General features: G+C 44.6%; 1 protein-coding gene across 7 annotated transcripts in view; it reads right to left on the bottom strand.

Annotated features, from left to right (window-relative positions):
* LAMA2 (laminin subunit alpha 2) overlaps positions 1 to 17,010 on the bottom strand; it is a 3,379,260-nt gene that overhangs the window by 525,508 nt on the left and 2,836,742 nt on the right. The window lies entirely within an intron of this gene.

Consider the following 17,010-nt stretch of genomic DNA (forward strand, 5'->3'; position numbering starts at 1 on the left):
ACTTACTCACTCACACACCCATACAACCACTAACACACCACTTAGTAACCTACAAAACCATTCACACATCACTCACAGACCCACACAGCCACTTACACATGCACTCACACACCCAGGTAAATACCCACACAACCACATACACACACTGACACATCCATACAGCCGTTCACACACTTACACACGCATGCATGGAATTGGCCATAAACCAGACCATGTGGCCAACCCTTCACTGGATACGGCTCAAGGCCATGCACAGTGTGGATTTAGTTGTATATGGGTGGTTTGGTTGCAAGGCTTCTTGCAGGGCAGTGGTTGGACTAATGTATGCCAATGAAATATTACTTTACATGAGAAAAAACATAGAAAATCATTGAAAAACTGAGGTTACATGGATGTTACAGTTGGGAAATAACATTAAAAAACTTTAGAAAATCACTGATCATACCAAAGTTTACAGGGGCGTTATAGTTTGGAAATAGAATTTAAAAAATACATAGAAATTTAAACAAACAAAGTTTACAGGGATGTTATAGTTAGGTCCACATTTTGCACACACAAAACCACTGAAATTCAGCAGCTAGAGTTATCTCAAGGAACTATAACTTGTGTCCTGAGGTGTATATAACTTGTGCCCCCACAATGCACAGCTTTGTCCTACAAATGTTGCAGTCATAATATCAACAATGTCATAGAAGATGCCATGACTAATTTAATATGTGGGATAAGTTGCGGTGCATAACAACATCGCAAATTATAGTTACCTAAGGGCACAAGTTATAATTACTTGAGACACATCGTGGGGTTGACCAGGCACTGAGGGCAACCCTGCATGCAACCAATGCCACGCATTCCCTGTGGCCATGCGTAGCAGGGGCTTGGCTGCAGGGCCTGGTCTGAGGCTAGGCCTACATCCAACCCCCCACACAGCACATCACCCCACATGCATCAAACCACACGTAAATGGGGAGAGGAGCACAGAGCCCCATTCTCCTGACTGATTTCTGGCCCTGGGGACCACATCTCCCTGGACCTGGCCATATTAAGAAGGGGGCATGCAGCCCCAGCGGGTCAATACTCGACCCAGGAACACCAACCCCCTGAGCCTGGCCACTAAAAGGTGGGAGCCCTGGAGCCCATCTAGGGCACCTACTCCATATTAAAAGAGTGGAGGGGACACACAGCCCCAATCACTGAGCCAATATTGGCCCCAGGGACCCCATCTCCTGAGGTTTGGCCTGATTCTGAAAGGGGAAGGGGCATACAGTTCCCAACCCTGTGCCGATACTGGGCCCGGGGTCCCTATCCTCTCGGGTCTAATTACCTAATATATGGGAAGTGGAGCTGTGTGACCCCCCTCCCGAGGCCAATTTTGGCCCCCCGAGACACCATCTTTCGAGGCACAACCACATTATAAATGGGGAAGGCGCATGTGGCTCCCCTGTCTGGGTCTATTTTGGTCCAGAGGACCCCATCCCCCCAAGCTTGGTCAATTACAAATGTGAGACCAGCTATTGTGGCCTCCCCCTCCCATGGCCGATTTCAGCCCTGGAGACCCCATTCCCAGGGTCTGGCCAGTAAAGGGTGGGTGCCCTGAGACCTCTCAGGTGTCGATTTCAATATTGTTGTAGGCCACAGGGGGAGCCCCAAATACCCCAAGGCCCCAGCCGGCTCCCTGCTTCAGCAGGACATGACATTGCTTCCAACTGCAGGGAACAGCTAAAAATGCTTCTCTCTGTGGGTGAAAGCAAATTTTTCATCTGTTTCCCTGACCGCTTCACAGCGGGCACGGAAACGGATGAAAAGTCCACTCCCAGCAGGCGGGATAATTTTTCATGTTCTGGCCCGATCGCATCAAATTTAGGGGCAGATTTATGAAAAGTTGTGCAGCACATAGTGCACCACCACTTTTCTAGTACCCCCTAATGATACCATGTGTATGTGTGCGTATCTAAGATACGGCGCACCATGGCGGTAGTTGGGAAAAAGGTGTCAGACTTTTTTATGCTAGTTCAGGGCTTTGCAGGATTAGCACCAAAACTTTTGCGGCTAATCCTGCAAAGCCCATTGAAGCCCATTGTAAACAATGGTGTGCCTCCTTTTTCTGAGAAGATGTTAAAAGTGCCAAAAAAATGACGTAAAGAAATCTCTTAGAATTCTTTGCGCCACTTTTTCGGCCCCTTTAACGGGGGAATGCCCCCTTTGCATACATTATGCCTGGCATAAGGGTTACAAATGGGCACAATGCATGCAGTGTTTTTGGCTTTGTTGGTCCACATTAGCGTAAAAAAACTGACACTGATGTGGCGCAAGGAGTCACTAAGGGATCCAAAATCCGCCCTTACTGTTGCTCTTGGCAGGAGCTTTGAAATTGCTCCCGCCAAGCGAAAGCAAATGAAGGTTTCCATGCCAATACTAGTGTGGATAAGGAAACCACTATGTCCCATAGGTGGGTATCCCAGGGGCATAGCTTGAGCCATCCCCGGGGGAATCAGTCCCCAGGGCCACTAATGGCTCAGTGAGGGAGGCAACGAAACGACCTCACAATTTAATGCATGGCTGGGTCCCAGGTGACAGGGCCCATAGGGCTGAAAACGGCCCAGAGAGGGGGGCCGCACAGCCCCTTCTTGTTATCCATTTATGGCTTGGTGGCCCTGCGTGTGGAAAACCTAGAGGCAAAAGGAGAGGGCGCCATGCGTGGCTCCCTTCCCCCAATTTAATAAAAATATTATCCCAGGCCTGGAGGGAGGATTAAAGAAATACGCTCAGGAGACCGCACTTGTTTGTTTTTTAATTTTTGCCTGGATTCTTCGTGATTTGTGGCAAAAACCTTTAAAAAAAAGTTTTTGCCTTCTACAGTGTCCCTGTGGGACCCTACCACCAGGCTTTGGGATCAGGAAATTCATACTCTGCCCCCTTCTGTTTCTTTTTTTATTTTTTTTCATGGGACTTGGCTGAGTCTGAATTCAAAGATGGCTGCTACCACTTCCTGGTTGAAGTGGTGTTAGCCAATCAGATCTCATCTTGAGATCTTTGGGATCCACGGGCCCTCTGCTTTCCTAGATACCAAATTTGGTGTAATTGCATTCAGAGGTTTGTGATTTAGTTGTGTTCAAAATCCCTGTTGGAATCTGCCTGAGGAAAACATGTTTTGGAATCTCCCCCCCCTTTTTTCTCGTGCCTGCTTGCTCAATCTCCCCAAAACTTTCAAGACAGCAGCTGAAGTGAGTGGCATAGTAGTCTTGAAAATTTCAAGAAGGTTTGTGAACTGTGTCATAGTTATTAGCAAAACAAAGAACGCTTTGCCTATGGACACTAGGCCCTAACTATAACTCCCTATTGGCGATCGCCAGTACGTTGTCTGTCCATCTATCTATATTTGCAGTTAAAAAAACAAAGGTTACAGGGACATTATGGTTAGGCTCACATTTTAAATGTACAAAACAATAGAAATTCACCTGTTATAGTTAGAGTTGTCTCAAACAAGTATGCACAGTCTTTTCATCAACATTTTTACGGCAAATATTACATTAATATTATCAATGATGTTATCAAAGACGTTTTGAGTGCCATTATTTGTGGGTTAATTAGCAGTGCATGGTGAGGGCACAAGTTATAATTACCTTAGGGTACAAGTTACAATTACTTGAGATAACTCTAACTACAACGTCCCTGTCAACTTTGTTTAAGTGAATTTCTATGTTTTTTTTAAATTCTATTTCCTAATGATAACGTCCCTGTAACCTTTGTTTTTTCAGTGAACTTCTATGTTTTTTTAATATACAGTAATTTTCATTACTATACGTTAATCCAAACACACCTGCACATGGCCTTTGGCCATGCGCTGCAGCGGTTGGCTGCAGGTCCTGCAGCCAACCCCTTATAACCACCCAGCCTTGTGCTGCACACAGCCTTTGGACATGTGCAGTGGGAGTTGGTCGCAAGTCAGCATGGTCACCTTCTCCTGGCCAACTTTGGCCCCGGAGACATCCCCGGGGTACACTTCAATTCCATGGGCGTGCTGTGTGGTCCCCTCCCCTGGCAGATTTTGGCCCCAGGACCCCATCCCCCCAGGGCCCGGCCTTCTACAATATTTATTTTTTTGGGAAGGGTGGCCACGCAGCTCCCCTCCCCTTGATGATTTAGGCCCAGGGCCCTGCCTTCTAATTTTTTTTACACTGGTTCAGGTGCTATTCCTGCTCAAAATCCCTATGAAGAAATGCATGGGGAAAAGCATTTTGGGACTTCCGCCCTTTTCTCGGCCCCCACTTGACAGACGCTGAAGTGAGTGTCGTATTTTGTGGAACATTTTGTGAAGATTCATTTAACGGCGCCAAAGTCATTAGCAAAACAAAAGCACTTTTTCTATAGAAAGTAGGTCCTAATTATAACTACCTAGTGGCAATATATATATATATATATATATATATATATATATATATATATATATATATATATATATATATATATATATATATATATATTAGTTAAAGTAATGTTATAGTTAGGTGTAATGAAAATATCTCTTTTGAGATATCAGAACATGTCAAGAGTGATGTCATATGTGAGTCATAAACAGTTATGGCAGGGTGCAAGTTATTGTCAGCTCTGCTAACTATAACTGATGAATTTTTGTAGTTCTTTTAGTTCAAAACATTAATGCTGTCAATGAGACTTTTCACCAAACTATAACATTTCTTTAACCTTTGGTTTCTTCAGTGAATTTGTAAGTTTATTTTTTAAACAAAACAGATATTTTTATTACAACTAACTATAACTTACTTTTGGTGTGGCCTAACATAACTATAACTCACACCACACCATGCACAGTTTCCTCATCAATAATTTCACTGCAAATATTGCAATGATTTTATTAATTATGTCATAGAAGATGTCATGAGTGATGCAATATGTGGAGTAATTAGCACTGCATGGCGAGGGCACAAGTTATAGTTAGTTACCTTAGGGCACGAGTAACAGTTACTTGTGAGAAATGTAACTGATGAATTTCAATGGTTTTGTGTGTGTAAAATCCAAACCTAACTCTAACATTCCTGTAACCTTTGCTTTTTCAGAGAATTTCAAAGGTTTTTACAATTATATTTCCTAACTATAACATCCCTTTAACCTTTGTTTTTTTCAGTGAATTTCTATGGTTTTAAATGCTATTTCCTAACTATGATGTCCCTCTACCCTGGGTGCGTGAGGGTGTGTGAGAAGCGGTGTGAGTTGTTGTGTAGGTGTGTAAGTGGTTCTGAGTGTGTGGGGGTTGTGTGAGCGTGTTTGTAACTGGCTGTGTGGGTCTGTGAGTGGATGTAGGAGTGGCTATGTGGGCATGTGAGTAGGAGTGTGGGTGGTTTTGTGGGTTTGTGAGTGGATGTGAGAGCGGCTGTATGGGTGTGTGAGCATGTAAATGAGTGTTTGAGTGTGTGTGAGGCAGTGTGTGAGTGGGTCTGTGAGTGAGTGGTTCTGTGGGTCTGTCAGTGGGCTTGAGAGGCTGTATGGGTGTGTGAGTGGTTGAATAGGTGTTGTAAGTGACTGTGTGGGTCTGTAAGTGGGTGTGTGAAAGAGTGTGTGAGTAGGTGTGTGGGTCTGTGAGTGTTTTTTTTTAATTTTTATTGGGGTCTAGATCTGTGGATTCATCAAAATCCACCCAGATCTTTGAGGATCCGGGTGGTTCAGCGGATCGTCGCGTGCTAAAAAAAAAAAAAAACTTTCTTGGTCAATTTCATAAGTCCCATGGGGTCAGGGTACCTCTGCCTTGAACCCTTCTATCACTATTTAATTTTATTTTCCCCACTAGGAACTGAGTCCCAATAAACAAAATGGCAGATGCAACTTTCCTCTGAGGTTGTGGCCAGCCTATCACAGCATTACAGTTGGCGCATGTGAATCCTGGATTCGTGGAGGATTGTGGGGGATATACATCCCTAGATATACAAATGTATTTTTCCTTTAATAACTCCAAAAGTACTGAATGAATGTACACCAAATCACAAAAACAGCTCTTTCTGGACCAAGATCAACCTTCCTTCCAAATTTGGTGTAATACCATTCTGCAGTTCTGGCTGTAGTCATGTTGAAAATCCCTATTGAAAATTGCATGGAGTAAATGCGTTTCAGGACCCCCCTTTTTCTCGGCCCTTGCTTAATGAAGCACCCCAATACTTTCAACACAGCAGCTGAACTAACTCTCTTTTCTATGGAAACGAGGTCCTAACTAGAACTACCTATTGACGACCACCAACAGGTAATGACTATCTATTGATATGTATAAACAGAACAAAAACTTTGTTTATGTATACATTCACACATAAATAGAAATTCAGATTTAAACATTTTAAGCATGTAGGTTTGTGTATCGCCTTAGACATGGTGGTGTGGCATAAAGAGTCTGGGCAAAAAGAGATGGGTCATGAGTCCCATCTGGCTACCCTATAGTGATGCCACTGTCTGATAGAGAAAAAAGGTTTTATGGACATGATTAAGTTCAATTATCACACCTAAAACTACATGAGGACAAATAAAGCAAGTTGTTTAGCCTTTGTTTAAATCTGCAAGAACAACATTGTCTTGCTTTAGTTTTTTTCCAATGGAAACCTTGCTGTGTCTTATTCAGCACTATTTATATCTGCCCTGCCCAAAAGAGGAAGTCCGACAAGTGCCTCCATTTGTGCATGAGGATTGACAACTATGCCTCGTCCTTTTCATTCTTTTTCTGATATTGCCTGCAGATTTCTTCTTTTTGCCCTCTAGTGCGTCCCTGTTGAGTCCCATTTGGATCGCAAGGAAGTGCATACGAATATATATTATTTTATGTCACATTTTAGGGTTGACCTCAAGTTTTTTGATGGGTTGTATTTAGTACTGGGCAGAATTTCAATTACACCACAGAAATCTGAATATTTTTGCTAATTATGTGTTACTCTTTGATGCAAAAATACAGATAATAACAAGAATACATCTGCTTGCATAGTTAAGAGTAACTTGGTCAAAAAATCCTACAGCAAGAACACATTTAGCAATTCATGTTTTGTTGCATTTCCAACTATTACTTACTGTAAACGCATCCTTGTGTCCATTTTGGATGCAAGGGGTCATTGTTGCTCTAATAAAATAGCTCTAACTGCAGTATTACTCTTCTCACATGATTCTGCATAATTTTGCAGAATTTATGTGTAATGCCGCATGATTACACTACACAGAATTACATGAGTTAGTAAACCCCTAGATTTATTACAGAAGAACACGATGAGATGTTGATAGGAGCCAGACGTTCTTAACCTCTGGGTTTAAAATTCCACATAGTATTCACTGCTGGTCTAGGACAAACCAAAATACAAAAAAGGTGAAGACTTCAGAACTCTCTTTTTCCCTCTCTCGCTCTCTGACACACACAAAGATACACACACTGGTATGCATGCACACACAGAAATATAAATAAACACTTTTACTTTGAGTTAGTTAGTTTTCAAGAATGGACAAACCAGTAAAAGTAATTGTTTTTAAATGTGCAGGAAAAACAGAAGCAAAAGTATCATCAACAAATTCACATGGACAATGGAGTTTTGGGGGACAACCTTAGGAAGTGTGGTCTGCCCCTTGGGGATTTTGGGGAATGGAGGAGTCAGTATTGACTGCCCCTTTGAATAATGCTTAGGGAGTTTGGGCTATGATGTAGCCCAAAATAGACACATTTTATTTCATAGGGTACTTGATGGGCATCGCCACCACCATTTTAAGATTGGTGACCTGGTGGCTGGCGACCTACTTCTGGAGTCAGTTTTTCCTTTCCCCACTGTATTGTGCTTGCTAGCTATGGTACGGCAATGATGTGCAATGCCGATAAGGTAACAGAGCCAATGCGCCTGCTGTGTGAGGCTGGCTGGATAGACCTCCTGAGGGAGGCCAAATCGGAGGTTATAGATGCGAGGCCCAAGCGTTGGTCCTCGGAGTGAGTGGCGGTGGTTGTGGTGGCCTGCTCACTTGCCAGCAAGATCAGGGCGGAAAGCAGTCAGGTAAGGAAAGGCTGCCCGGTTTTTACACGGGCAGCCTCTCAGGATGTGACAGTCCCATCAAGTGCGCAACACATCCCGTCGGCCTGCTTCAGAGTTGCAATCGAGGAGGGGTGGGAAAGTGAAGCAGCTGGCATCCCAGGAAGATTCTATGCTGTTTCAAGCAGAGCCCTCATAGGTTAGAAGTGAATTTGAAGGAAAGGATGTGGCCATGTAAGACACAGCAGTGCCACTTCCTATGGCAGACTTCGTGGCTCCAGCATGCAAGGCCCACATTTATAGCAGAAAGGCAGTACAAGTGGCATGTGAGGAGGAAGGGGCCTCCCTTGCTCAACCACATTCAGAGGAGGTGAAGGTAGATAGGGACATATTGTGGAGTGATAGCTTCTGCTCGGAGAGGAATGTCAGTATAGCACCTCCCTCTGAGTTGGGGACTGTGGGCACTACATACAGGGAGGGAGAGGGGAAGTTGTCTCAGGTGTTGAGATAGGGGGCTTCTGTTATTGGGAAGAGCCCATCAACAGGCACAGTGGAAGAAGATCAGGGGGGCCCACCATGGATGATGGATCAGAGATGACCCATGGTTTGGGCGCTAGGATTGGCTTAAGAGGACACCCCAGGGCTTCCAGGACACTTGGGCAGATGGGGTCCATTAAAATCTGGGGGAGACAATGCACAGCGTGGGGCTGGTGAGGATCAGGGCAGACTGGACTTTATGGACCCAAACAGGAGGAAGTTAATGGCACCCCCTCTGCCATTGAAGTGACAATGCTTGAATAGAGTGGGGATGAGGAGGAAGAGGGACAGGCATTGTGTGGTCAGCAGGCCCTGGTGCTAGCAGCAAAGATGCAGATGGGGAACAGTCCTTACAGGAGGTGGATGAGAGGGGGCAGTAAAGGCCAGGTCTGCAAGGGATGTGGGCACATGGGAAGAAGAGGGGGCTAGGGTCAGCAGCACACCAGTTCTCTCCTCTTTTTTGCAGACAGAGGAGTGTCGCCCATTTCCAGACACAGCAGAGCTTGGCACAGCCTATATGCACACAGAGGAAGAGATGGTTGGGCTCAGGAAGGTTCACTGGATACCTGCAGAGGTTCTCGGCACAACCTGCAAAAGTAGGTCAAGCACAAACGCGTGGGTTTCAACAGAGGGTAGGTCTTGGGTGACCTCCAGCACATTTGGCACAGATGACAGATGCATTGTGTCAACAGACAAGTATGGTGGGGTCATGGCGGCATTCCTGGGCAACTTGTGTTGGTCCACACATTAGAGGGTTCCAAAAAGGTCTGGACAGTACGAACAGGAGGGACTGGCATGGGCCAGACTGGAGGACACCATGGAGGTGTCTATGTTGGATTATGGGGAGGAGAGTCTTGAAGAAGGTGAGATATCAGAGGGCAGGGAGGTGTGAGTACAGGTCTAGAGTTGGGGTGCTGCTAACTTTATGTTGTCTAGATCATTACAGGCATGGCACAGAGCAGACGCAGACTCTGGGCGGACACTGGTGAGGCGGCAAGCACCTGTATGGGCACCAACCTTGGAGCCGGGTAAGGGCACAATGGCCGGTAGGGGTCCAGTGTTGGTGTCAACAGGTGTGGATACAGGTTGTGGTGTTGAGGGGTATGGGGAGAAATTATCCAGAGGTAAGTATGTAGGGGACATTGGTGTGGGGGCGGGTATGGTACCCGGAAGGGCTTCCATGGAGGTGCAAAAGAGAGAGGTAGGAAGGGAGAAGCACAGGGCGAACATTACAAGTAGCTCAGAGGGAGACAAGAAACGGTTTGCAGATGGTGAAGGGGATAAGAAAGAAGGGCTGGATAGTAAAGAGCTGAAAAAAAAACATCTGCCCTACATGGGAATGATGAAATCTTTAGGTGCACACTTGATGCTAGCTACCAGGGAAAGGATATGGAAAGGGGAATATGTGTAGCTGCCTAAGCTCCTACATAAGGAAGTGAGATCGAAGGAAGGGTCAAAGGAGGATGAATATGAATTGGCCAAGAGGCCAAAAGTCCCCCTGACTCTCTAGAATTGGATGGCAGCCTTCTTACTATACACCAGCGTCTATTGTGAAAAAGGTCCTGAACGCAGTGTAAAGCTATTCAACTATATGGATGTGATCTGCAAGGCCTAGTTGATCTTCGGGGGGTAGGCCTGGGCCTAATATGATGACGAAGTTAGGGCCCGATTGACTTAGGACCCTGAGGCTAAGTGGGGTGAGTTCGACAAAGATTTATGGCAGCACACCTTGGGCCCCTCCAAGTTTGGGAAAACAGTATTCATGGCTAGTGGCTTGTGGACACTTTCTAAGCACTTTCAGGGGTGCCCCAACCCAAGGAGGGGGGTGTTGGACAAGCAGCCAAGGGAGTGTAAGGGCAAAAAGGGCATACTGGGAATACAATAAGTTATACATCTAAACAAAGATGCTTGGTGAACACTACACCATTAGTATTACACTTCCAAGAAAAAAAACATTTAGCAGATGATTTGAAGTGGCAAGTGATCGACTGCCTGACAGTCCCAGTGAGGGGTGGAGATCCAATTGCCATTCTAAAGAAAAGCGAAGTAAGGTGGATGGAAAGCTGTGACTCTATTAATCATAGACTAAACAACACACGAATGGCATGGCTATGTAGCTGAGCTGGCGGAAAGAGTGAGCCCTCTCTTTAGCTGGATTAAGATCTATTTAGGGAAGACCTTTCCCAAGAGGACAAACAAATGTGTGTTGTTATAATGGTAATTTCTGATGTTTTTTTGTCAGGCATACATGTGTGTACTCTTGGACTGATTAAGCCAGCCATTATTCTGTTTGATTTTGATTTTCTTTCTCCTCCTGAATTTAAATAGTCTTGCGAATATATTATAATTTTTCACCAGCTCATGTTTTTTTTACAATTGAATAATAAAGAAGTTTACATGAGCTCTTTGTCTAGCACAAAATTCTGTACTCCTGGACTGATTAGCCAGCCTTTATTCTTTATGATTCTGATTCCCCTCCCTGAGTGTAAAAAGTCCTGAAAGTTAGGTAGTTTTTGTTAGCTGACGACTTTTTAAGATTGAATAATAGAGCGTTCTACATTGGGACCCTTCCCCTGTGCCTTCTCCCCTCTTTTCCAGGTCTCTCTTTTTTCACAGTTTATTCTTCAATTTTTAAATCGTAGTGATAGAGGAGATAATATTGGACTATTTTTTCCCTTTCGTTTTTGTTATTTAGGTCATGATATACTGGTGGTGGTGATATTTCTTGCCATTCCACTGATGAAGAGACACGCGCTCCAGTTGTTTTGTCCTCCTATGGGGATTCACCCTCCAGATCCGTCATAGTTGCATCAGTGCTCCAAGCCTCTACTGGGATGCCAGGTGTTACCAGTTTATTTAAAACATTTAGAGGGTAGCGGCCATCCTTTCTGAAAGAAAGAAAAGGGACAGCTCAGACTTCTTCAGCATTTGTCATGACCGGAAGGTGGCTCGGTGAATGATTGCATTCCTGCAGAATTCTTCTCACTATCATTTACTTCAGTAAACGTGGCCATAGCATTGGTAGCGGAGGTAGGTCAAGTGGCCTTGATGGCAAAGAGTGATGTAGAATCAGCTTTTCATCTGCTTCAAGTGCATCCAGACAACTTTCAACTTCTGGGCATACACTTTGAAGGAAAATGGTATTTGGACATGGCACTGTCTATGGGTTGTCCTGTGTCATGTGCCCTTTTTGAATGCTTTTGTTCTTTTTCACGGTGGTTCTTAACCTGGAACATGCATCACCAGCTGGTGATGCATTGTCTAGATGATCATTTTTTTTTGGTGGGATTGCCTGCCTCGGCGGACTGCCAACTGGCATAGGCAATGTTCCAACAGCTCATGGGAGGCTTAGGGGTCCTGCTAGCACCAGAAAAGACAGAGGGACACAGTATGGTCTGTCCATCCTGGGGACAGAATTGGGTACAGTGAACATGGAGGTGCAGCTCCCACGAGACAAAAGGGAAGCAATGCTAGCATTAGTGGCAGCCATGCTGACGAAAGAGAAGGTGAAAGTGAAGGAGGTTCTTCTGGGTCATCTAAATTTTGCTTGTAGAGTAGTCAGAACAGGTAGAACCTTCTGTAGGTGGCTAGGCTAAGCTCTTGCAGGGGGCTTGCTGCTGCACCATGTACGATTGCCAGGAGGAGTTAAGGAGGATCTCAGGATGTGGTCTATCTTTTTGAAGTCTTTCAATAGTATCCCGCTAGCAAGATGAGATGGAATGGAATGTGCAAATATTATCTGACGTGGCGGCAAAACTGGGCTTTTGCCTGTTTTGGCAGGGTTGGTGGTGCACCGGGGAGTGGCTGGCGCAATGGAAGTCAGGAGGTAGAAGTATTGCAATCTTGGAGCTTTTTCCACTTGTGGTGGCAGTTACATTGTGGGGTGCAGAATTGGCTCACTGCAGAGTGCTGTTTCAAGTAGATAACATGGCAGTAGTGCAGGTGGTGAACAAACAGTCTGCGTGGGAGGAGCAGGTGCTGAAATTGTTAGAGATTATGTGCTGGACTGTCTGCGTCACAATATTGCTTTTATAGGGGGTTGAAAATGGCATTGCACATGCTTTGTCTCATTTCCACTGGGAGAGATTCCATAGACTGACCAAAGAGGCAGACAGATTCAAGGTCCCTATTCCAGCGGAGTTGTGGTCAGTAGGCAACAAAGGGTGGTACAATTGGTGGTAGGATCCCTCGTGGAGTCAACCAGGAGTGCATACAGTCAGGTGTAGGCAGAGTTCTTGGCGTCTGGGACACAGCACAGGTGGGAGGTATGGAGATGATCTGAAGATGTGTTTCAATTTATTTTGGAATTGATGGATAAGGGTATGTCCTGTGTAACCATTGCAGAAAAGTTAGCGGGCATCTCCTTTATGGGAAAACTGGTATGGGGATACACTCTGTCTGCGGGGGAGCTGGGACAGAGAATGCTGGAAGGTTGGGTGAGAGAGCAATGACACTCTGGAAGGCTCTGAAAACCTCTGTCAGTGGACATTTTCAGACACGTACTGCAGCTCTTGCCGCAGATACGCAAAGGGGAGGAGGAAGTATGCATATGTTCCACGTTGATGTCATGGATGTTTTTTAAAGCCTTTAGAGTGTCTTAATTGTTAGATAATACATGGACAGGAGGGGTTTTGTGGGAGAAAGTGTCCATGAGTGTGGACAGTGTGGTTGTGCGGCTGCATAGTTCTAAAACAGATTAGAGAGCGCAGGGAAAGAATGCAGTGCTTCAGGGTTTCTCTGAGTTAAAGATTTGTCCCGTGACTTGGGGTGCCAGTTGGGCAGCGCTGCGTGGTGAGTGAGAGGGGGTGATGTTTTAGCAGTGGAATGGGCACAGGGTGACAAATTTCCAGTTGCTAGCTGTGTTGTGCAAGGCTCTGGTTATTTTGGGTTTCTCCCCTTCTGCTTTTGGAATACACTCTTTCAGAACTGTACAGCAACAGAAATGGGTCACTGTAGAGGGGAATGGGAAGACATCATGAGGTTGGGGCAATGGTTTTTAGATTGTTGTCAAAGATATATGTGCATGATAAGGGGGAACAACAGTGTTCCTTCATCTTCTGTGTGATATTTACCTCAGTTTCTGTTTCAGGTTCTGTCGTGGGGCCACAGGTGGAGGAGCTTTCTATTTGGGTGGTAGGACACTTCTTTGTCAAGTAGGCGGAACAACAGGCAACACAGAGAGGAATTGGGCTCAATATGAGTTTACAGTGGCATGAGATTTTAGTGTGTTGGAAGGGAAATTGGGATATGAGATGATGCAACTGAACAGTTGTTTGAACACCAAATTGTTGACGGGAAGTTACCCTGATGTGTTGATCCTGCATTTGGGAGAAAATGATTTACAGGGAGTGCAGAATTATTAGGCAAATGAGTATTTTGACCACATCATCCTCTTTATGCATGTTGTCTTACTCCAAGCTGTATAGGCTCGAAAGCCTACTACCAATTAAGCATATTAGGTGATGTGCATCTCTGTAATGAGAAGGGGTGTGGTCTAATGACATCAACACCCTATATCAGGTGTGCATAATTATTAGGCAACTTCCTTTCCTTTGGCAAAATGGGTCAAAAGAAGGACTTGACAGGCTCAGAAAAGTCCAAAATAGTGAGATATCTTGCAGAGGGATGCAGCACTCTTAAAATTGCAAAGCTTCTGAAGCGTGATCATCGAACAATCAAGCGTTTCATTCAAAATAGTCAACAGGGTCGCAAGAAGCGTGTGGAAAAACCAAGGCGCAAAATAACTGCCCATGAACTGAGAAAAGTCAAGCGTGCAGCTGCCACGATGCCACTTGCCACCTGTTTGGCCATATTTCAGAGCTGCAACATCACTGGAGTGCCCAAAAGCACAAGGTGTGCAATACTCAGAGACATGGCCAAGGTAAGAAAGGCTGAAAGACGACCACCACTGAACAAGACACACAAGCTGAAACGTCAAGACTGGGCCAAGAAATATCTCAAGACTGATTTTTCTAAGGTTTTATGGACTGATGAAATGAGAGTGAGTCTTGATGGGCCAGATGGATGGGCCCGTGGCTGGATTGGTAAAGGGCAGAGAGCTCCAGTCCGACTCAGACGCCAGCAAGGTGGAGGTGGAGTACTGGTTTGGGCTGGTATCATCAAAGATGAGCTTGTGGGGCCTTTTCGGGTTGAGGATGGAGTCAAGCTCAACTCCCAGTCCTACTGCCAGTTCCTGGAAGACACCTTCTTCAAGCAGTGGTACAGGAAGAAGCCTGCATCCTTCAAGAAAAACATGATTTTCATGCAGGGCAATGTTCCATCACACGCGTCCAAGTACTCCACAGCGTGGCTGGCAAGAAAGGGTATAAAAGAAGGAAATCTAATGACATGGCCTCCTTGTTCACCTGATCTGAACCCCATTGAGAACCTGTGGTCCATCATCAAATGTGAGATTTACAAGGAGGGAAAACAGTACACCTCTCTGAACAGTGTCTGGGAGGCTAGGGTTGCTGCTGCACGCAATGTTGATGGTGAACAGATCAAAACACTGACAGAATCCATGGATGGCAGGCTTTTGAGTGTCCTTGCAAAGAAAGGTGGCTATATTGGTCACTGATTTGTTTTTGTTTTGTTTTTGAATGTCAGAAATGTATATTTGTGAATGTTGAGATGTTATATTGGTTTCACTGGTAATAATAAATAATTGAAATGGGTATATATTTGTTTTTTGTTAAGTTGCCTAATAATTATGCACAGTAATAGTCACCTGCACACACAGATATCCCCCTAACATAGCTAAAACTAAAAAAAAACTAAAAACTACTTCCAAAAATATTCAGCTTTGATATTAATGAGTTTTTTGGGTTCATTGAGAACATGGTTGTTGTTCAATAATAAAATTAATCCTCAAAAATACAACTTGCCTAATAACTCTGCACTCCCTGTAGAGCAGGAGAAGGGTGTGTTGCTGATGAGGGGAACTCGATTTGAGGCAACTGAGGGCTCAGTTATGAACTGAGTTCATGCCTCACTGGCAGTGAAGAGGTGCTGTGAAGCCAGTGGACAGGACACACAGGAAGCTTAATAGAGAGATGGGTCATTTTGGCAGAGATATAGGTTTTGGCTGAGTTTGCCACTCAGACATTCAGTATGATAATATGGATTTTTTTTGCCATGAAGGGGTACGGAATGGAGTTATATATATTGGAACTGATATAAAGGTAGTAATAAGAGCAATGAACTTGATGATTTGAAGTAGGGAGACAGCACAGGAACACAACAAGAGCAGACTGGAAGAGGAGGGCAGAAAAAGGGTGGCAGTGGCATGGGAAGTTTTTACAAAAGGTTATAGAACATGATGTTAAGTTTACATTGGTAAAACACATGGATTGTGGGTAAGCAGGAAGTTTAAGGTATAGATGTTGATTAGAGGCTAGTTGTTTGGAGTTAAGATTTACAGTTTTAGAATGGAGGGGTAAGATAAAAGTTGGACATGGTTTTATAAAAAGGGGAGTCTTATCAGGAGGAGTCTTGTGGGTGGTATAGTTGGGGGCAGGTTTTGGTCAGTAAACAAACTGTAAGTGCGGAGGTGGTTTGTAAGGCAATTGGCCTAGGTTTACGATTGTTAATGTGTGCCTATTTCAATAAAAGTGGTTTTCCACACTTATAAGAGGATCCATTTTTTTGTCCGCACCCTTTTTCCCAATGGGGTATTGGGGGGAGCAGAGCAACGTGTTATCTGCCCCCAGGAGATTTTGGGAAATGTGCAGTCAGAATTGGCTGCCTCTTTAAATAAAGTTTAGGGAGTTTGGGCTATGATCTAGCCCAAAATAAAAAACATTTATGTCATGGGGGACCTGTTGGGTGTCACTAGCACCATTTTAAGACTGGTGATCTGGTGGCTGCATCCTGTTCATGGTGCTAGTTTTTCCCCCTCCCGCGCTCCCTCTTCATTCTGGTTTTGGAGGTAAGCAGGTTTGGCTACGGATATTTTGGTTTGGTTTTATGGGTCAGGTGCACATAGGGGACTTTTTGTTGTAGTTTGTCGTTTGAGACAGGTGCATAGCGGTGGCATGGAAAGTTTTTACAGAAGGTTATGTTAAGTTTGCACTGGCAAACCACAGCAATTGGGGGGGTTGGGCAGGCAGGAAGTTTAAGGCTCAGAGCTAGTTGATTAGAGGCTAGTTGTTTAGAGTTCAGATTTACAGTTTTAGAATGGAGGGGTAAGGTAAAAGTTGGGCATGATTTTATAACAAGAAGAGGATTATTGGGATGGATCTTGGAGGTGGTATATTTGGAGAGGGGGTAGTTTTGGTCAGTAAACTAATCGTTAGTGAGGATGTAGTTTGTAAGGCAATTGGCCTAGTTTGTGGTTGTTAATGTGCATCTGTTTATATACAAGCAGCCTTTTCTACACTTATAGGAGGGTCAGTTTTTTGTCCGCACCCTATTTCCCAAAATGACTGTGCCACGTACACAGAACAGATATCTACTGACAGCAGTTAAACTCCAGCTAAATCTG

This window comes from Pleurodeles waltl, chromosome 5 (genome assembly GCF_031143425.1).
Source record: "Pleurodeles waltl isolate 20211129_DDA chromosome 5, aPleWal1.hap1.20221129, whole genome shotgun sequence".
Lineage (NCBI taxonomy): Eukaryota > Metazoa > Chordata > Amphibia > Caudata > Salamandridae > Pleurodeles > Pleurodeles waltl.